Source organism: Mytilus galloprovincialis, chromosome 7 (genome assembly GCF_965363235.1).
Source record: "Mytilus galloprovincialis chromosome 7, xbMytGall1.hap1.1, whole genome shotgun sequence".
NCBI lineage: Eukaryota > Metazoa > Mollusca > Bivalvia > Mytilida > Mytilidae > Mytilus > Mytilus galloprovincialis.
The window spans coordinates 71,633,006-71,657,342 of record NC_134844.1 but is presented as its reverse complement, the minus strand read 5'-3'; positions in this window follow the sequence as shown (position 1 = coordinate 71,657,342).

Genomic DNA, 24,337 nt, shown 5'->3' with positions numbered 1-24,337 from the left:
CTAATTGCCCTTGGGGCTCTTTGAAATTGACAAGCCATGTCAAACTACTATGGTCTGTTCTCACCGTGAATTGTCTTCCCAGAAGGTAGTGTCTGAACTGTCTAGTAAATCTAATTACCGCCAACAACTCCTTTCTAGTTGTGCAATAACGTTTTTGTTCGGCTGTAAGTACAAAGCTACCATATGCTATGGTCCGTTCCTCTCCATCTTGAACCTGAATAAGTTCTGCGCCTATTGCATTTTGGGAGGCGTCCGTATCCAGGATGAAATAATCCTTGTTGTTCGGCAAAGTAAGGACTGATGCAGATAGCAAGTTGTCTTTTAACGTCTGAAATGCAAGTTGACGTTCATGGTTCCATGAAAACACATTTTTTCCTGTCACTTCATACAGTGGAGCAGATATTTTGGCATAGTCCTTGATAAATGAACGGTGGTAGTTCACAAATCCCAGGAATTGTTCAACTTCTTTTGTGCAAGTAGGCACCACCCAACCACTAACTGGTTGCAAATGTTGCTGGCCTATTTGGAGGCCCTGGTTACTGACACTCCTGCCTAAAAATTCTACACTTGTTCTGAACAGAGCACACTTTTTAGGCTTTAATCTAAGTCCATACTCTCGAAATCTAGCAAATACATTTTGTAGGTTAGTGAGATGTTCATCAAAAGATGGTCCTAAAACCAATATGTCATCAAGAAAGGCCAAAACAGTTTTCCACGTTAAACCTCTGAGGACAAGGTTCATCACTCTGGCATAAGTACCTGGGGCGTTGCAAAGTCCAAAAGCCATCTTGACGCACTCAAACAATCCATATTTGGTAACAAATGCTGTCTTCTTACGGTCCTCTGGCTTGATCTTTATTTGCCAATACGCGCTATTAGCGTCCAGTTTGGAGTACCATATGTTACCAGCCAAAGTATCCAGACATTCGTCTATCAGGGGCAACGGAAATAAATCACGTGATGTGACTGAGTTGAGCCTTCTGTAGTCTATGCACCAGCGTACCCCGCCATCTTTCTTCCTGATAAACACTGGTGCTGAAGCCCATTCTGATGTTGAAGGTTGTATAACTCCAGCATCTAACATTTTCTTGAGGTGCGCCTCCTCCTCTTGAACAAAACAAGCTGGTGTTCTCCGCATACGGAGCTGAATAGGCCTGGCATCGCCAGTATCCATTTCATGTTCTACATGACTAAAATTACCAAGGTCAAACTCTGTCCTTGCAAAAACATCACTGTATGTGTAAAGCAACGTTCTCAGTTTTGATTTCTGATCTGTTGTCAAATCCTGACTGGATGTAATAAAGAGTTCTTAGAGATGATCTGGGAGATCCTCTTGTTTAGGTGGTGTACCCTTTTGACTGGTACCCTGTTTACTCGTTGAACAAGTACCAACACTTAGCTCTTGAGGGTCATCCATAGATTCAATTATGGTCACAGCATGTGCCTCAGCTACTTCTATTCCACCCTGGAGTCGGACAGGGTTGTCCGTCACATTCATAAAACAAACAACCGGACTTTGTTCTTTAGCACAAACTGATCTTGGAATCAAGAGTGTAGTCTTCGAGTTTGGTTCTATAACAAAATCATTATCCTGTACTGGTACTGTACAATTCATTTGCATTACTGAGTTAGGTGGGACTACTACCGAGCTTGGTATTGTAATTCTGCTGACTGAGGGTTGAGCAGATGGTGTCTCTCCTCCTAAGACTAGCTTAACTGTCTTATCGTTGATCGACATGTATCCTTGACCAATGTTGAGTATAACATTATTACTAGCTAAGAAGTCATGGCCCAGTAGCATCTCACAGTCGATTGGAGCGATATATAGGTTGTGATTGAAAAGTAGGTCCTGTATACTAAACAGAGTAGGATTCGTAATTCTACAGGTCATCTGCATTTCTCGGCCTGCACCATGCATAAGTGTCTCTTTAATGACATAAGGTTTTTCTTTCAGCGAATCAAAAAATTTGTCCTGCATTATGGTAACCTCTGAGCCGGTATCAATCAATGCAGTCACTAGCTTATCCTGGATTTGTACCTGCACTCTCAAGAGTTAAGCAGTCCCAATTGTTCCTACCACCGTAAAACCATTAGATGGTCTCTCCGTAACTTGGTCCTCTGGCACATTCATCGTCACTGATTTGCGTTCTGTTTGCTTGTTCTGTGTTGGCGGTTTGCTGTCAGGTGAATTATTTAACTTTGGGCAATCTCTTTTAAAATGTCCCTGTTTATGACAATAAAAACATGCCCCATCTGGGGTCTGTGTCCTGCGTTTACCAGCACGATTATTATAACCACCTCTTCTACCTTGACCACGTCCACGAGAGGTATTATCTGATCTATAGTACCGACTGGGCGAAGTACCACTAGATCTGTTAGATTGTCGCATTTCCTCTGTTAGTGTAGCCATTGAGGATAGTAGGCTTTGCATCCTCTTCAACAGGTGAAACATGTCTGCTTGAGGTACTATGTCTAGAATGTGTTTTGTTGCTTCTACTCCTGTGACGACTCCTACGGTACACTGCCCCTGATGTAGTACTAAAGGAATCAGAATCACTATTAGAGCAGCTTGAAAAGCTAGATATACTTCTTTGATCCTGTAACTGAGCCCGTTGTTGGTTGCTGTACAACTGTTGCTGTTGTTGAGGTAGCGGTTGGTTGTACAACTGTTGTTGTTGAGGTTGCTGGTACACTGGCAAGTGTGGAGCTACGCCATAGTACCCTGAATGAGCTGTTCCCTGTATAGAGAAAAAGACGTCTATACAAATGGATGATTTAATGCTGGAATACAATGACGTTCATACATAGCAACCATGACGTTACATATAGAGAGCGGTAACGCGTGTAGGTACATGTATGAATCCCGCGTAATGTGATTGTCTCTATTTATCCTCGACATACTCGGGGCCCCGAAATTGTGCAATTAAAGTCTCAATGAGCCATGTATCCAAATTAAGAAAATTATCTATAAATGAAAAGAAGTGAAATATTTGAAACTTTAAAGTCTATGAATCACATATAAAACTATTTCTGAATCAAGTAGCGATTGAAAATTTACGGTAATAGGGAACTTACCAAGCATAACTGGGATTAACAGGGAACCATATGTATCTTGGCACTGTCCTAAATATTCTAGTCCACGGATATAAACCTCTGACTTATCCGAAAAATTACGGATACTATCTAATGTGTATGAGGGTGCTGGCAAATCTAAAAGAGCTTTCATATAAGCGTTCACAATTTTGTGTGTTTTCCCAAAGCGATTTACTAATAACTCCACGGCTTTGTGATAGTTTGCGCTGGACAGGTTTAAACCATTTATGACATTCATAGCGTCTGCATCAAGAAGTGACTGTAGGTACGTGAATTTCTGGGCATCAGTAAGTGTATGATTGCTGTGAATTGTGTTTTCAAACGACTCCCAAAAGTATTGCCACTCAAGAATATCTCCAGAAAAAGTAGGTAGGGTTAGCTTCGGCAAGCGGTGATTTTGACTAGACAGTGAACTATTAGTTGTTTGCGATGAATATCTTGGGAAGAATTCTGTGTTCATTACAGGACGGGTCTCGGAATTGACTTCATGCATGTTCATGACAGGGCGTGTGTTTGGGATGCTTTCATGAGATAATTCTGTACATGTACGTGTAACTGTTTGTGCTAATTTCTTATAACGGCGTAAATTTGTTTCAAGATCTAAATTATACTCATCTGTAATTTCAACTTCTATATCTTCATCCGATGTATTTTCCAAAATCTGTTCATCCAGTTTAAGAATTACACTTTGTTTTTTTCACTATAGCGTCAATAATTGGACCTGCAATGTCAATATCCATCTCCGAATCGGTGTTCAGCTCATCTAGTTTCTTGAAGAATTTCGTGACAGCGGCTCTATTTCCAGCTCGAATAGACTTTTTTTTTTATCTTTTATTTGTTTTTCAATAGTCAGGATTTAATATACATGTACCCCTACACTACCACCTGACAAGGGTATCAAGGGGTTACATATTATAGAAAATAATTCAGTATACAATTTTTATCACTGACAAATTGATTTTTACAATTATAATATTTAACGTTACATATAAGTTTTATTTGATAATATTTTCTCGCTCTCTGACTTTCTCTCATACATTACAAATACTCTTCACTCATTTGTTATGCTACAATATGTATCTTGACTTACATTTAAAAAAAAATATATTTTAAAGACAAAAAAAAATAAAAAAAATAAAAAAAAATAAAAAAAAATAAAATCAAAAGCTCAAGGATAAATTTTTGCTCAAAATATATATATAAATAAAAATAGAATAGAAATAGAAAGGTGATTTACATCATTACACCGATAGTTGTAAGTTTTTAATATCTTGTTTAAACGATTCAAGCTAGTGTACCCATGAAACATGAAGACAAAGACAGAAGAGTATGTATTCTTGGACCGGAAGGAGTAAATTTAATGTTTAAGTAACAATTATCATATTAAGAAACAACATTTGATATATAAAAATTTATGGACATTTTATGTTGCTTTCTGCCATCTTATCCAATATGAAAGGCATTGGGTCAAATTAGCCAATGAGAGCCAAATTGGACGATTAATGTATGGAACGCAGATATAACATTAACGCTGTACGAGATAAAAAGAGCAATGCAATATATGTTACACGTTACGCACGTACTTTAATAATTAATTATTCAATAAACATATATTTTTTTTCATTAGGCTTGTTTTTTTTTGGTATTACATGGGTGAACCAAGGGAAACAATATATCATAGGGCATATTTTGTTAATAGTAAACCGAAGAATAAAACATGCTAAAAGAAGGAACAAGTGATCAGTATGCAGGAATTTCTTATCGTCAACATATTTGTTGAATTTAAAGGTAGAGTTTTTTGAGAAATTGTCGGCATTCCTATGGACCCGAACTATGCGCCTCTCCTTGTCGACCTCTTATTGTTTTCATATGAATCGGGAGTTCCTTCAGACAATTGTCAAAAACAATCAGAAGCCAGATTATTTAATTTCACTTTCAGATGTTCTTTCCATTAACAATCCGATCTTTTCTGATTGGGTTCCATTTATATTTACCCCAGAACTAGAATTTAATAAAACACTATACACGGCTTCCACTTTGTCATTTTTAGACTTATAACTAAGTCGAATATGACACAGTCATCTAGGTACAAAAATCCATGACAAAGAAGACGATTCTAATTTTGAAATTATCAATGTCCCCCCCCCCCACCTTAGCAGCAATATACCAACTCCACTTGCATATGGGATATTCATTTCCCAAGTTATTCGATTTTCAACAGCTTGCAGCTCCTACTCAGAATGTGTAAAACGTCACCAGTGTCTAAGTAGACAGTTCATGAAACAGGTGTATGTCAAAGAACGTCTCGTTCTTTTCGTAAAAAACTTCATCGAAATGTAACAAGATCTTGTTGATAAAAATTCCGTATCTACTTCACAAATAGTACATGATGGTCGTGATGTATAGATTCTGCGTTCTGACGTGGATTGTCATCTTAATAACGTGTTAACTTTTTTGTCTTTGTTCTATTAATGATATTTCTTTACCTATACTTAGTATTAGAAAAATATATTCCCATACTGTCATAAGCATAACTAATTTAATATGGATAGCAGAAGATACCAAAAAATTTCTTAAATCTTATCACTTGTGTCCGAAAATATATCATTGCATACAACTTAACTTATATCGCAATTATTGTTACACTGATAGATAAAGCTAAGTTCTTAGTTTACATAACTTTAAGTACAAATGTACCTGACTTTATTTCCATATATTTTTTTTTTTCGATTACATCATGTACATTGTCATTTCTTGTTTTTCAGCCAATTCATTATTATTCAAATGCGTAAGTTAGTTTGGTATTGATTATTTCTTTGTTTGAAAAGGAACAAGAAGGTATGTTTTGTACAAAGTTAGTGTGTACAAGCGTAAGAAACGGGGACAAAACGCAAGGCTCACAAACAAAATCCAACAAAGTACAGGTATTGTATTTATTTCCTGCAATTCGCATTGACGTTTAATTTTTTTTACATTTAAACTTGATCAACTAGACCGAATTATACGTGGACCACGAAAAGTCTTAACGTGTAAGTGGCTTATTGTGTGTCAAGCTGTCTTGAATCAAAATAAAGATTATCCAGTTGCGGAAACGCCGAATAATATTCGGTGCTATTTTACATTGTGGTCATTAGATGTCACAATAGAAAATTTAAATGAAAGCAAGCTAATTTCATTACATTATGATTGATTGATTGTTGGTTGCTTAACGTCCAGTGGCAAATATTTCATGCATATTCAGGACGAGAACAAGTTCACAATAAATACTATAGGTAGGTCTTGAAATAAAACAGGCCATATGGGATAGTCGGGGAAATTTGGACTGCCACTGGAAAAAGAGGGTATATTGGATAGGTACTCTTTTTACACGAGGCATCGGATTTAACGTCCCAATCTGACTGGACGTGACTGCGAACTTGATACATCCCGCACAGCCAAACGGACGCCCCACTTCGGGAAGCGTTTTACTGCCGGTCGGCAGAAGACCAAGTGACCATATGTCTATCCCATTGGGGGATCATTACACAATGCAATTTGTACCAATTTGAAGAACTTATTTCTAACGGAGCTTACGTTAATTAAATAATAAATCAATCTAAAGGTCTGAAGATGAAATTTGAACATTGATATCGACTAGAGATTGGCGAACGATACTTAAGGGACATACAAACTAATTTGTCGAAAACCATCGCATCTAAAAAAAATATGCCATCGTGGAAACAACAGTTTACAAAAAAAAAACAAAAAAAAAACAAAAAAAAAACAAAAAAAACCACACAATAGAAAACTAAAGACTGAGCAACACAAACCTCGCCAAAAAATAGGAATATCTCAGTTGTTCCATATATGACAAATATGATTTGAAAAATCCAACTAAGTATTCAAGTTTTTTTATTTATATCTTTATTTGGTTTGTATTTAAGATTCACTTAAGAAGATGTTGGGGAATACGTCAATGAGACAGCTATCCAATGATATAGCCACTATACATTTAGAGGTCAAAACAAAGTTCGCAACAATAATAAACAAGGAGAGGCTCTGAATTTTTCCAAGTCTAAAAGTCTTTATTTTTATTGTGTTCACGGAGATCAACTATCATTTTTGGTTTGGGAAGTTCCCATGGAGGACATTTGCAAATTTTAACTTGAGCAACAGATTTTAAATCAAAAGAAGCTAAATGTGGTTTTAAACGTATACCTAACGAAGGAATTTTATTTTCATGTTTTGCAAAAATATCTTCATAAATCGGATTAAAAACACAGCTGTCGGCAGGATTATCTGAATAGGCTTTTAGTTTGACAGCATATTGAAGTCCAAGCTTCAAACGTCTGTTAGAGAGTGAGTGATCACCAGCCTCTACATACAGACTCTCAACTGGTGAGGTTTAAATGCGCCAAGACAGAGACGCAAACCCTGGTGATGCATGTATGTAGGACTTCCTTGCAGAGCCATACACTATAGAGCCATAATCTAGTTTTGATCTAACTAGAGATCTATATAAATTAAGTAAAATGTTGCGATCAGCAGCCCAGTCAGTACTGCCGACAACTTTTAAAATATCTAATGCTTTTAAACATCTTGATTTTAACATTTTGATATGGGTAGAAAGGTTAACTTTTTATCGAAAATTTACCCAAGAAATTTAGTTTCATCAACCATTTTAATTGGGTTGCCTTACAAAGTGAGTTCTGGATCAAGATGCAATTTCCTTATGTTACAAAAATGCATCCCGACAGTTTTTGAAGTGGAAAATTTAAAACCATTTTCTGAGGCCCATTTTTCAATTCTTCCAAGACATAATTGTAATTGTCTTTCTATGTTATTCATATCTTTGCCTCTGTAACATATTAAAAAATCATCAACGTACAATGAACCTTCAATATTACTTTTTAAAACTTCAACAAGGCTGTTGATTTTAAGACTAAATAGTGTAACAGATAAAATACTACCCTGAGGGACACCCATCTCTTGATCATAGAGATCAGACATAGTCTAATTCACTCTAACATTAAATTGTCTGTTAGAGAGAAAATTAGAAATAAAATTTGGCATATTGCCTTTCAACCCCATATCAAATAGATCTTTTAAAATACCATATTTCCATGCAGTATCATAGGCCTTCTCAAGGTCGAAAAAGACCGACACCACATGTTCATATTTCGCAAAACCATTACGGACAAATGATTCGAATCGAACAAGATGATCAAGAGTACTGCGGCCCTGTCGGAATCCACACTGGATATTGGTTAATAGCCAATTTGATTCCAGGAACCAAACAAGGCGATCATTGACCATCCGGTCGAGTGTTTTACAGACACAACTGGTAAGAGCAATTGGTCGATAACTAATAGGATCCGTATGATCTTTACTGGGTTTTGGAATAGGCACGACGGTTGCAAGTTTCCAGATTGATGGTAAATCACCAGATTCCCAGATGTTATTCATGAGCTGCAAGAGAGCTTCTAGTGAGGAATCTGACAAGTGTTTTAAGAGTTGGTAGTGAATATTATCAGGCCCACAAGCTGTATCATGGGCTTTTGACAGAGATGTTTTAAGTTCTTCAAGAGAAAATAGTTTATTATAATTTTCACCATTTTTTTATTTAAAGTTTAATTTAATTTTTTCTTTTTGTTTTTTTAACTTTTTTAAAGTCTTCCCTGTAGTTGTTACAAGAAGAAGATTTCGCAAAAGTTTCACCAAGCGTGTTGGCAATATCTTTTTCAGATGTTAATAAATCATTGCCGTCTTTCAAATGTTTTACAGTGGCTTTAGAATTTGTACCTTTTATTTTATTAATAATTTTTTTCCAGGATGTTCGTCGGGCTTGCCTACAAGTCCGCCGTGCCTTAGCGGGAAAAATACGGAAATTACTCAAGTTTTCCGTCATTGGTTGATTGAACCGTCAAATTTTTTACGGTCACCCATGGCTTGATCACAAGCGTCATCAAACCATGGTTTGCTGGGATGTTTCGGATTTTCCGAGGTCTTAGGAATAGTTCTGTCAGCAATTGACGTTAAAACTGTATTAAAAGTTAAAATTGGATCTAGCACAGTCTCAAACATCTTTGACAGAAGTTCCGCTTGACAGAGATTCTCAAACAAGGTCCAGTCCGCCATGTCAAGTTTCCAACTTGGTACTCTCTGTTGGGCAGAAGGAAAAAGATGTTCAAGTACTATTGGAAAGTGATCCCTTCCACATAAATCATCATGAACACGCCATGAATAATCCAGAAGCAGAGAGGGATCGCAAATAGAAGAATAAGACCCGTTTCCAGGATGAAGATACGTATAAGATCCATCATTAAAAATCCATAATCCTTCTTGAGAGACAAAGTCCTCAACGATCTTACCTTTGGCATTATGAGTCTTGCTACCCCATAATGAAGTTGATGTCGCCCATAAGTATAAATGGTGAGGGTAATTGATCAGTAAGGTTTTTGAGTTTTGCTTTATCTATAATTGAATTGGGTGGAATATATATTGAAGCTGGCCGTAAAATTATTAGGACTGCCAGAGAAGTACATCAAGAGTATACACCGTTTGGAAACCGATTTTTATCCAGTCCCTACAACAGAACTTTTCGATCCTCCATCTAAAACTCCAGTAATCAGTAAAAAGAAAAGCATTGTTAAATCCACCATTTCGGCAAAGAAGTCCACAAAGAAATCCTCATCATCTGTCATTAAGAAACCTGAAAAACCCTCCTATACACAAATAACATCAAGCCCAGGGAAACAACACCACCAACAACGCCGGTCGTTACCATCACTTCTTTAGCTCTCTCTCCCATTTCAACCAGATCATTATTACCAGCCAGGCCATCCTCACCACCTCCAACAAAGAATGCTGAAAAAATATCCTCATCCGACAGCCAGAGACCAGAAAAACCATCCTCTGCACCAGTGACAGCTATAACATCTAAACCCTCAACACCACCTACAACGCCGGCCGTTAACACCAGTATTTCAGCTCTCTCTCCTATATCTACCGGATCCATGCCATCTTTACCTCCTCCAGCAAAGAAGCCCAAGAGGTCCACCATACCGTACACCCCAGAAAAGCCTTCTCAACCTGGACCAACATATATACCCACCCCGAAACAGTTGCTGGCGACAATAACAACCCAATATATTCCAAATTTAGAGCTGCGGACACCTGCAGAACGTGCAACTACCTTGCTACGTCTTGGGGGAATGCCATTGTTTCCTCCAGCAGGGCTGGAAGGAAATGAAGCCAGACACCAAGAAGCTTAATTGGGAATTCATAGCGTTTCAATATGAGCAGGTCTCCAATCACCCTACTGTACCTAGTCGAGCAGGACTCCTAGACAAATATAATATGTTAACTTTGCCAGAAACATCCCCACACAACAAGATTAAAGATGTCACCAGAACCGTCATGAAGAACCGTTTTTATCTGTACGAACATTTAAGATTGATAGCCACTAATCGGATTAAGCCGGATCTTTCCACTTCTTTCATGCTGGACATGCTGGAGAAAGCAAGCGCTAGTCGCGATACATCGACACACCACATTTGCCATGCCTTGGATAAGGCTGACATTCCCTTACGATTGGACGTTTAAATTCAATTCATATAAAGTTGCTGAACATTACATTTGCATATATGGGAACATTATATCATTTATTTTGGACTTTAAACTAAAACTAATATCGTCCGTTTCTGCAGAGAATATTACAGATTATGAACACTTCAATATGAAATCATCAATGTGACAATGGGGCATAGATTTTACTTGATATTGAAATTTGTTGTTATATGAAATGCATTTATGATATATGTTTGTATAGGGATTTCTTGTGCAGCACGAATCAGGCATACAATAGCCTAGCATATGTTATATGAGTAAGATTATATCAGCTGGGTCTGATATATTAAGTGAACTCAAGGCTTTGAATAGGTATTCTTGCTACACGTAACAATTTAAGGTCGAATGGACAAACAGCACAAATGGCAATATCTTTCTTTATTAAACAATGGCTGATCATACTGTATGCATTGAGTTGTGTTGTACAAGAAACGAGTGTAATATTTATTGAATTCGGGAGAATTCCACCACTTTAAGGTGGGGAGGGTGTAATGTGCAGGGTGTTCATACTGTATGCATTGAGTTGTGTTGTACAAGAAACGAGTGTAATATTTATTTAATTCGGGTGTACTTCCCGGACATTTTTTTTAATCTTTGGAAATCAACATTTCCATTTATTTTTCATGTTTTGCCAATTTACAAGTTCTTGTTGATAATGTTTGGCTAAGGCCCTTTGTTATGTTATGATATATAATGATTTTTCTTGTTGCAAGCCAGGAAATAGTTTCAATGGAAATATTTCATAATTTGTTAACATGTTCAGAAGTTCAAAGCTAGTCATGTTTGATGTTTCTTTTCATAAATTTCGTATAAAAGTAAAAGCCGTACCATTTCCACGTTCAACTGCTGCTTTTTTTTTTTTGTGTAATAATTATCTTTACATGTTTTAGATAAGAAGTAAAATAGAATTTTATTGATTCTCAGCTGATCGAAATCTATCGCCATGTAAACAAAGTCACATGACTGTCTAGACGTCTAGGAATTCGTCTGCTATGTATTTCTTTGAGATTTTAGTATTTTTGCAAGATCAGTTAACTTGGAAACATGAAATTCAATTAACAATTTCCTATTATAATTATGTATCTAAATGATATGAATGTGTCGCCCTTGGGTTATTTTTGCACTAAGCCTGTTTACAATGTGATTACGCCATTTTTGTATCAAAGCGCTTTACCCAAAACCATGTTTTGCTTGCCCGATTAAAATTTACGTAATGTACGACGTTCTAACCTATAGTCCCGCCTTCCTTAAAGTCGTAGCTAATAAAGCGCCACACCCGGGCAAGCTGTTAACTCTTAAGTAACTCCAAATTCATGAAAGTTCAGCCAATTGCCCGGCTCAACTTGTCCCACCATTTTTGTTTTCATTGTTATGGTTGGCTAATACATGTCACGTGACATATAAATTTATTATATAAGGAGCGCCGGTTTCATTATATGGCGAATGGCTGCCGTGGCGGGTAACTACAAATTCTAAAAGTGACAACAGTAATAATTTTCGTAAAGAAATAACAACACAATAGAGGTATGAATATCTATTGTAATTTTAATACCATTTTGTACTCAACACATCAACCCACAGAATTTAAATGGAAAATAAGGATAAAAACCGGCTGTCAGTTCTTACCTTGTCCAGTTACCCTAGTGTTTTAATAATGTAATCCTGCAGTTATTCCCCATCACATCGACCTTTCTAACCATAGATAATTAACAAGGGACCATATATTAGGATTTTACTAGGATAAACTGTTACTTTCGGCCTGACATAATTAGTTACATGGATGTGTCAATTGTTGGTATTTAGATGTTCAAGTCCCAATTTGGATGTGCCATCACAATATTAAATATAGATTTTTCTTACCAAGATTTATCCATGCTTCATGACCAGGCTTAGTCAAGGGTGACTTAGTTATATAAAAAACAATGTTAGAAAAATATATCTTATTTCTGTATTTTACCATATTATTATATTTATGTGTTAATAAATATTTAGTCCTATGGATTATGCATTATTGTTAGTGAAATAGAAATCTCCAGTAAATGGTAAATCAACTTACGATTTCCAAATGAGCAAAGACTGGTTTCCTGATTAGGAATGGATCCTTCTGTTCATTAATCATTTTAGTGTTGGTACACTAAACTTCATAAGAGTAAGATTATACGTTTTGGGCAGTTGTCTTGTGGCTGGGCAGATATTTCTCTGTTACAGGCAGGCACAATTGGTCCATAATGGCTGACCATTCAGACACATATATATATACACGTTTAAAATTGGTTAATGCTGCAACCTTTACGGAGACTTACCCAAATGATATAATTATATTGAAGCCTACGCCAGGTCCCTTACAGTATTACAGTGTTGAATTGGTAACATTTTAAACAAGTTTATTTAAGCAGCGATAAGTTTAAAAGGCTCATTTCTAAATCAAGGGGCAAGGTAAACAACATTTCCGTAAAAATGACGATCTGCTATCTCGTTTGAAATAATTTTAACCAAACTTAAAAACCAAATCTTTATATTTATGAAAAAATTTAGTAAAGGTTTTGAGTGTTTTATGGTAACAATATCCCTGGTTTAACAATTTACTAGTAATACATAGCTTACGTTCGTTAAAATATAAAACATCACAACAGACACGGGCATAGCGACCGAGCTGTTAAATATAACCACCGTAAAATGATACCAAAGAAAAATCTCCATAAAAATGTCCCTTTTGTCGTAAATTTTAGTGTGGAGTTCATTTAAAACCGAAATATCTAAATCTAGGAAAGGACAGTTATTACCGTTTAAATTTGGTATATTTAAAGCAAGTTCATTGGGTACATTTCAACAGTATATTGAGAAAATTCTTGATTATTTAGCGATAAAATATCATCAAGATAACGGTACGTGTTGTTGAATTTATCAATAGATGAAATTTAGACGGCTCTTTGAGTTTAGTCATAAACTGTGATTCGTAACAGTGTATGTTTGTCTTTTTTCATTTCTAGACATGGCGTTGTCAGTTTATACTCGAATTATGAGTTTGACTGTCCCTTTTGTATCTTTCGCCCCTGTCGTCGTCTATTCAGTTTATTATTTGAAGTATTCCGAAAGTAACTTATTTGTCCAAAAACAATATCTTTCTAGGAGAAACCTTCACGTGTGGATTTCCTCGATCCGTTTCAAAACACACACAAGATGATTTGGTTCTCAATATTGCTGATCTGGAACGATTATATTTCAATGTATTACGTCACTGAGTCGATACATTTGTACCTCTGCTGGTGGACTATCATTTTCCGAGAGTATCATTAGCTCAGTAGAAAGTACTTCGGTACTGACATGATTAAAACAAACTTTTAAAAAATGTTCCGTTCGTTTATAAATTTAAAATTGTTAAGAATCTAAGGTTTTTTTTTAATCTCCCTCAGGCAAAGTTGACTTTAGATGAATTTGGCTATCAATTTTTTTTTTGTCATACAGCTCTTCAACGGTTTCGGTACTTATACATTATCGGATTTCAAATGTTTGGCTTTTAGCCTTCCTGATCTTTTCAAAAATGTTCCGTTCGTTTATAAATTTAAAATTGTTAAGAATCTAAGGTTTTTTTTTAATCTCCCTCAGGCAAAGTTGACTTTAGATGAATCTGGCTATCAATTTTTTTTTGTCATACAGCTCTTCAACGGTTTTGGTACTTACACATCTTCGGATTTCAAATGTTTGGCTTTTAGCCTTCCTATTCTTTTCAAAAATGTTCCGTTCGTTTATAAATTTAAAATTGTTAAGAATCTAAGGTTTTTTTTTTAATCTCCCTCAGGCAAAGTTAACTTTAGATGAATTTGGCTATCAATTTTTTTTTTTTGTCATACAGCTCTTCAACGGTTTCGGTACTTATACATCACCGGATTTCAAATGTTTGGCTTTTAGCCTTCCTGATGAAGGTAAATCCAGGAAAACGCTTCGAACACATTGAAATTATTAAACATGTTGTTTTCAATTGTTACATCACTGAGTCGGTACCTCTGCTGGTGGACTATCGGTCACCGAGGGCATAATCAGCTCTTTGATACTGACATGATTTAACAAACTAAAATTGTCCGTTATAAATGTTGAAATTAGTTTAACCAAGGTTTCAACACCCTCAGGGAAAGTTGACTTTAGCTAAATTTGGCTATCAATTTTAGTTTATTTTTGGTTATATATAAAAAAAGAAGATGTGGTATGATTGCCAATGAGACAACTGTCCACAAGATACAAGGTCACTTGATCTTCTCCATCGCCTTTGCATCGGAACTAAACGCATGCATTTAAAAACCAGTTGTTGGCATGACACTGGTTATCTTCTTCTCATATATATTCATGTGAAAAAGACAATCTTTTTATCAGTTTAATTGAAGTCTGGAGCAGGCATGTCAGTTAACTGCTAGTATTCTGTTGTTATTAATGTATTATTGTTATTTTGTTTATTTGCTTTGATTACATCTTCTGACATCAGACTCTGACTTTTCTTGAACTGAATTTTAATGTGCGTATTATTAATACTTCAGTTTTATCATGTATATCTTTTATATTGTCATTTTATAAAATTTACTGTTTGCAAAAGTATAAATTATTCTAAATAATAGGGATGTTCTGGTACTTTTTTGAACTTTTGGTCCTCGATGCTGTTCAACTTTGTACTTGTTTTGGCTTTCAAACTTTTGTATCTGGGCGTCACTAGTAAGTCTTGTGTGGACAAAACGCACTTCTGGCGTATTACATTTTAAACCTGTTGCCATTTGTTAGCTGGTATTCGTGTGTTTCTTTGTCAAATGTGTTCTCCTATTTATTTGTATTGTAGTCCTGTAACGTTGTGTTGTCATTTTAATGTTATATAACATGGCCATAAAAGAGGGAATTTGGCATGCCACAAAACCAAGTTCAACCCACCATTTTTTCTATAAAAATGTCCTGTACCAAGTCAGGAATATGGTCATTAATACATTAAAGTTCTTTTCTGTGTATTGTACATTTTAACGTTGTGTTTCTTTAGTGTCGTTTGTTTCCTGTTATATTGGGGTGTGAATTCACATTATTATAAAACGTGTCACGGTACTTTTCTATCCCAAATTCATGTATTTAGTTTTGATGTTATATTTGGTTATTCTCATCGGATTTTGTCTAATGCTTAGTTCGTTTGTGTGTGTTGCATTTTGATGTTGTGTCGTCATTCTCTTGTATTTAATGCGCTTCCCTCGGTTATGGTTTATGACCCGGATTTGTTTGTTTTCTATCGATTTGTGAGTTTTGAACATCGGTATACTACTGTTGCCTTTATTGTTATGCGTTTACTTTTCTACATTTGCTAAAGGTATAGGAGTTGGGTTTTTTTTTGTGCCTGTCCCAAGTCAGGAGCCTCTAGCCTTTGTTAGTCTTGTATTATTTTTAATTTTAGGTTCCTTTGTACAATTTAGAGTTTAGTATGGCGTCCATTATCAGTGAGCTAGTATATATATTTGTTTAGGGGCCAGCTGAAGGACTCCTCCGGGTGCGGGAGATTCTCGCTGCATTTGAAGTCCTGTTGGTAACCTTCTAATGTTGTCTTTTCTATGGTTGGGTTGTTGTCTCCTTGACACATTCCCCATTTCCATTCTCAATTGTATTGAACCACCTATGTAGTGAGATGCACATAGATTGTATAAACAACATTACCAGCTATCTACTCGGGAACGGCGAGTTAATTCCACGTATCCTGACAAAATATCATCCACCATTTTCTACATTTTTACGTTTTTTTCTACACGGTTTTACTGCAGTTACGTATATATCCAGAGATGGCGGGATTCTTCTAACCTGGGACAATAATGTAACAATAGAACATATATACAGAAAGATAAAAAGAACGCATCACACGTCATTTAAATGACAAACAAAGTCGGTACCTACAATCTATGAAACAAGACCATGCTGTATTCTGTTTAAGACATTTTTACACTAAATTCATTAGCTGTGTAATGATCGATAGTTTATAGTCTTAGATACATGATATTATTTAGTAGCTGTTAAATTCTTCAAACATGCTGTCAGTTACTGTAAGTATTCTTATATCGGTTCTTGGTTTGCATTTTGTTGTTGGGATGTACAAGTACCCTCCGCCGTCAACTTTGTTTTTTGTTAGATGTATTTTTATGTGTACCCATCTAATGAGTTGAGCCTTTTTCAATTGATTTGCAGTTTGTTATGTTCTATTGTTACATTATTGTCCCAGGTTAAGAGAAGAATCCCGTCACATTATGTATGTGCTTGTATTAAGTCCGGAACTTGTTATTCAGTGGTTGTCGTTTGTTGGTGTGTTAAATATTTGGTTTTCGTAAAAAAATTTGTGCATCAGTTAGACCGTTAGTTTCGTCGAATAATTTGTTTTAAATTTGTTAGTTCAGGGCCTTTATAGCTGGCTATGAGACATGGACTTTGTTGAAGGCCGTATGGTGACCTATCGTTGTTAATTTCTGCGTCATTTTGCCTCTTGTGGAAAGTTGTTTCATTGGCATTTATACCAAATTTTCTCTTTTATACTTGGACGATCATTCACGCATTCGACGTTTTTTCAGATACCTGATGGTTTTGACACATTTGGACACATTTTGGCAAAGTCCTCAATGAACATGTTGTTTGCTTAGACAAATTAAAGGCATGTAAATATGTAGAACATAAATCAGGTTTCATGGTATTCCTTTTAATAACATTTGAATCCATTTTTAAGGATATTCTTCTGGCGTGGCGCGGTACTTATGCATCCCGTAATTTGTATGCTCATTTGTTTTATTATCGGTTGACAATAGTTATGTTGACTGCTGTTCCCCGGTTTTACATGTTATATTTGTTTCTTTTGCTCACACATTATTGTCAATAACATGTATCATTATGCAAGTGAGAGGCTAAGCAAGTTATAGAACTAGGTTTAATTGACGATATTTGAAAAATTGAATTGTCTGTACCAAGTCTGGTTTATAACTTTAAGACAGTTGTTAGCAATTAGTTTGATTTGATTGAGCTTATAATTACATTTTGTCATTATTCATGATTTCGATAATTGGAGACACTAATTTCATCACAAACGAGAAGGACAAATGTATAGAAATGTAATCAGTTACGACTATCAACGGCAATTCATTTTGTGCAGGTACCCCTGTCATCGCGTTATTCGTACGATCGATTTCTCCTTTTAGCGGTTTTACTATGAAAAAAAAACCATAGTATTTCATTTTCAATTTTTGGAATTTCATCTTACAAGACACGACATACAGAGGAATAGTTCATATAAAAAAGAAGAGGTGGTATGATTGCAAATGAGACAACTTTCCACAAGAGACCAACATAGCACAGACAATGACAACTATAGGCCAACGTACGGCCTTCAATAATGAGCAAAGTCGGCTATAAATGGCCCCTATATGACAATGTGAAACAATTCAAACGAGAAAACAAACGGCCTTATTTGTATAAAAAAAATCGAAGAAAAACAAATATGTAACCCATAAACTACGACAACCGCTGAATTACAGGCTCCTGACTTTGGACAGTCACATTCATAAATAATGTGGCGGGGTGAAGTTCATACTTATTACATAAATGACAAAAGAAAGTTGTCCGCCATCTTTGGATATAAGTAACTGCAGTTACGGCGACCAGATTTATCCCAGTGACAAGTTTTTTTTTATAATAATTTAGCCATTTGATTCCGTATTGTGCCCAATCTTGAAATTCTTCTACATAAACGCTGGTTTACACTGGGTGCAATCAACAGTTATTTCTATGACGTCATCTTTAAGGGACCATGCATAAGTGACTCGAAGTGGTGGACTGATTAAGTAAAGATACGTGTATACAACTAATCAAATCAAATCAAATCAAATATGTTTATTGGATAATCAATATATATGTACAGTGCACAATTGATGTCTTCCACACAATGAACAGATATTAAAACAATTAATACAAAATAAATGCATATACATTAGAAATAATATCTGGACAGAGCTAATATAAGTTGTAAAACATTAATATAGTTCAAAAGCTTTTTCAATAAAAGTACAGATAGCTTTTGTATCAATTTTATTTAAAGGATACATAATGTTATGTAGAATAGTAGATTCCTTTTCCCTTTTATTTAAATCTGTGGGGTCGATATTTAATTTTTTGAAGAGATCTTGTCTTAAAATTGAAAACTTTTTACAGTATAAAATGAAGTGTTTTTCATCATCTAATAAATCACAAGTCTGACAAAGTCTTGAGTTATGCGGAATTTTTGGTCTATGATAACGACCTTTTTCTATTAAAAGAGAATGTACAACTAGATATCACAGGACTCAGAATGTTCTCTAGTTTATAATGAAATAAAAATAAAAATACATTAAAATAATTCCTTCCAAAGAACATGGAGGAAAAATGCCTAATTTGAACATAAAAAACCTGAAATAAGTTCATGTGCATGCACATTTTACATCATCAAAATTTTTTATAAAATGTATAGGTTAATACCTTGAAAAAAAAATCTTGTTTTAAGGTACGGTCTCCTGCTCCGAAAAAAGCAACTGGATGCAAATAAATTTCAATTTTTACTGCCAAAAAATCAAGGGTTACGATCAACTAAAGGGAGTGGATCGTAACCCTTGGCTAGCGAAGATGAATGTACACAAACCAGTCGTACTATAGTACAGAAAATAAGTATAAAATAAGACTAGACTGAAATGACCGCACAATGTAAAATAGAAGGAATCCAAATTCAGTTCGTATCGTAAATTTCACGAAGGTTTTTTTTTCAAAACAGATGGCGGCGAGGATAGTCGATAGTAAACTTGCAACGTGTTTAAATTCCATCAATAGGAGACTTTTGACAATGTCCGACTAGCATCAGAATTAAAAAAAAAAATTGTTTACAGAGAATTTCAGGCACCGTATGCAATTAATTCAGTAATCAGTTACATATTTTTATACAGTTAAGGAAACTCCAGAATGGATCGATTTTTCCGTAAATGTATCTCGGCAATTTCTTAAAATTAATGAATAAAAATCATAGGATAGACTTCGCCAGAGGATTTTATAAGCCTAATACAGTCCTGACGGTGTGATTAGTGCCGCTATTTCACAATAGATGCTTGTCTGTTTAAATCTTGACGGTGTCCGTGTATTAAAACATAAGACAGGGGATACCCAAATGATCAGTACTTGGGCTTCTCTTATTAATTGTTTTTATCATTTTCAGATATTAATTATGATACCGTAGTTTAAACCCTTGCGCATGAATGTGGCTAGTTTATAAACTTGTTTCGAAAAAAAAATCAAGCCATTAAACCATGTTGACATACGCATTCACGTCCGGTCAGAATGAGGACGTTAAATCCAAACCCTCATGATAAAAGAAATTATTAGTCTGGAAATACTTGATATTAATAAAACTCAAGATGGTGTTGATGAAGCAGTTGAAAAGCTAACAGATATTTTACAAAATATTTCTGAGATGGCATGTAAGAAATTTTTTGGAAGTAACAAAAAAAAGAAAAAGAAAAACAGACAACCTTGGTCAGATAATGTAATTTATGAAACAAAAAGAGAGATTAATTCCATTGGTAATAAAATAAAAAATAACCCTATTAATAACCATTTAAAACAAAAATATTTTTTTCTTTGTAAAAATCTTAAAAAGATGGCAAAACTAAAGAAAATAGAATATAAAGAAAAAATATTTGCTTCACTGTCGGATAATAGTGGTAAAAGTCCAAAAGAATATTGGAACATTCTAAAATCATTTGTAAAAAAGAGAACAGATGAAAATGATGATATCCCTGAAATATTAAAAGAAGAAGACAAACTGATCAAAAACTTTATAGATCAAGGAAATCCAACTAAAATTAATACTACCTTCCAAAGGGAAATAGAAAATAAACTTAAGAATATAGAAAATACAGGGCCGTAACTACATTGAGGCAAATGAGGCAAATGCCTCATGTAAAAATTAAAAAAAAAAATGAAACAAAAGGTTGTTTTCATATCAAATTGTTTTCGCGGAAAGTGTCTTGCAAGAAGCAAGTTCTCTTCACTCTCTGGTGTATCCTCTGGATGTTTTTCGTTATCCATGTTTTTATTTTACTTTTACTTTTTAGAGTTGATGGTCTATTGTTTGTACTTCTGTGTTCCGGGTTTGTCTTTTGTTCATTTATGTCCTACTTTATGACTATAGTCTGAGCGTTGATTTTCATTTGTAAACGTGGTTTTGCCATGTTAAATGTCCACCGATGTCCAGAATTGTGCGAGAAATATTTTTTTAAGAACATGCTATGCTACTCAGTGGACACACAAAAAATGTCCTTTCTGCATGGATAATTAAAATTGATATCAAAGAATTCAAAACAGTTTGTTTTATTGTAAATAAAACTAGATAGCTTACATGGTTTGAATTAAAGTGAGGTCACATATTTCCCGGTATCAAATAATGTGAAGAAAAAAAAACAAGGTATTGCCATATATGACCTTTTACATTGAAAGGTTAAGCTTGCATTAAGTCGTGTTGAGATCCTTTAACAGATCATAAAGCAGTATGGGGACATAATCGCACACAAAGTCAATGCATAGAAAAAATACAAATGATCAATGGTCAAAGTTTGTGTTTCTGCTCTTCATCTTGTTACTTGATTACCGGATGGTCTTCAACAATACTTTTAAAGAATACCGTAAAAGATCGTAAAACAAGGTAAAGATGGTCCCTAGTGTGGACTTAAGCAGTACTAGTACTTAAAGTATAATACTGCAATGTCACTATATTTAAATCTAGTCATAAAAAAATTACTAAAGTCTAATCACAATACAAGACAAGAACAGATAGACAGATACGGTATTAGTAATTATGAGGATTACGATTTTTGCTTTATCCTACATATCGGTCTTTTAATGTTGTCTCTAATACCTAAAAGTCTTAAATTAGAATGAATCTTTGTTTTTGCTTTGGGTCCTGATTGTCGAAAATAATATCTAAAAATCAATTAAGCCGCTTCAATGCAAGAAAGAGTCTTGTAAACGATCAGAATGCAAGATTTTGCGTTATTTTTCTCAGAGCTTCTGGGGGCCGGCCTCCAGACTCCTCGCCCAAAAATTTTCGAATATATTATGCCTCACTATTAAAAGAGGCTAGTGACGGCCCTGAAATAATATAATAGAAAATTTAGAAACAGATAAACCATTCAGTTTCTCTGAAATAAAAAAAGTTATAAATGGACTAAAATTTGGGAAAGTTACTGGCCCTGATCATGCTGATAGAATTATAAATGAAGTTATAAAATACTCTAACCCATTTATGATTAAAAATTATGTAAAAATATTTAATCTTATTCTACTTACAGGGAAATACCCTAAAACATGGAGAAACTCATTTTTAGTCCCATTACATAAATCTGGAGATAAAAATGATCCCAATAACTACAGAGGAGTCTCTATGATTAATTGTCTTGCAAAAATATTTAATGCAACTCTAAACAATAGGCTTACTAAAATTATAGATGAACAATTAAGTAACAGTCAATTTGGTTATAGAGAGAACCACAGAACTGCAGATAGCATTGTTATATTAAAATCTCTAATAAATCAGTATTTACATAAAAACAAAAAGAAATTTTATGCTTGTTTTGTAGATTTAAGAAAGGCATTTGACTCTGTATGGAGAGATGCTCTTTTGTACAAACTTTATAATATGGGGGTAGGAAAGAAACTTTTTAACATTATAAAACATCAATATGATGACACTGGGTCTTCAATTAAATACAAAACATGGTAACTGATATGTTTAATATTACAAGAGGGGTAAAACAAGGTGATTCACTGAGTCCTACTTTATTTAATATATTCATTAATGACATCACAGAGGTCTTTGAAAATGACTTGTGTTATCCTCTAAAAATTATAGACTCAAAACTAAGTTGCCTGCTTTTTGCAGATGACTTGTTAATTTTTTCAGAAACTAAAACAGGGCTACAGAATAGTCTCAACAATTTAGCTTTATACTGTGATAAATGGCAGATAGAATTGAATATTAAAAAGACAAAATCTATGATATTTAATAGGACATGCTCTAAACTAGAAAAATCATTTTTAAATTTTAAAAACAGTAACATTGATAATGTATCAGAATACTCATTTTTAGGCTTATTAATTAAATGCAATGGCAACATGTCTCATAGTACTAAAGAACTTGTCAAAAAAGCCCAAAAAGCATTATTTGGGTTGAAAGCTTACACAAAGTCTTTGAATAATTTACCAGTCAAAGTTGCATGCCACCTCTTTGATTCCCTCATAAAACCAATAATGATATACAACTCTGAAGTTACATATTTAGACACATATATATCTCTTTTTAGAGCAAAAAATAGAGCTTGAAATACTGGAAAAGAAGTAGATATTTTAAGTTTTGCAGAAAAAAGTCCAATTGAAAAATTACACTTGCATGTTTGTAAATTTTTACTAGGAACTAGAAAGAATGCATCTAATCTTGCAACTAGAGCTGAATTGGGGAGACTTCCTATAGAATTTAATATTAAAACACAAACTTTATTATATTTAAAGAGATTTGAATGCTGTAAGTTAAATCCTCTTTTGAAAGAAGCTTACACGCTTGGTAAAAACTTAGACTCAGAAGGAGTATACTCCTGGTTTACATATGTAAAAAATATTTTAAGTGAACTTAATTTAGATATAGCACAAATTCAGCAAAATACTAGTTCAGACAAAAAAATAAATAATTCATTTAAAATTTATATAAAAACAAGCTCTAAAAACTACTTTGAAAATTTGATACAGGATAAGATGCAAAACATTGATGAAAAAAGTAAACTTTATTTATATAAGAATCTTAAACAAAATTTACGTTTTGAAGACTATTTAAGAACATCAAACTTTACATATAGAAAATTAATAACAAAACTAAGAATTAGTGACCATAATTTAAATATAGAAAAAGGCAGACATACTAATATTCCTAGAGAGCAGAGATTATGCCTTAAATGTAAAACATTAGAAAACGAAAAACATTTTATATTAGATTGTAAATTAAATATGGAACTAAGAAATAGCTTTTTTAACAATTTGGATTTTAATTTTTCTGATAAAGATTTATCTGATGAAGAAAAGTTGATTTTTATACTCAATCCATCAACACCATCACAAGTAAATAAATTGGGGTCCTACATCAAAAGATCATTAGAACTGAGGACAGGGGACACTGGAATATTTACTGTAAATGAATGATTGTGTATATATATATATGTGTGAAATATAGTTATATTGTTTATTATTTTGTATGTCACAAACTTAATGTTTAAAGTTTACATGGCAATAAATATTTGAATTTGAATTTTGATAAAAGAGTGCAACGCTCTTTGCGTGGAAAGTTGTGACCGTAAACAGTGGCCAAGTTTGGATGGATATGTAGAGTAGATGGATTTGACATGGTCATGTATAACACCTGTTATGATTGGATATAGCTTTCCCGCTATTAGAACTCAATGAGCCCTGCGTTGTGGAAGGGTTACTAGAGATCGACTCGATATCCCGGATGTTATGACGTCGATCCAATCAAATTTGAATGTAAACATATTCAAGGTAGGGGCCGTGTACTTTCGGTAATCTA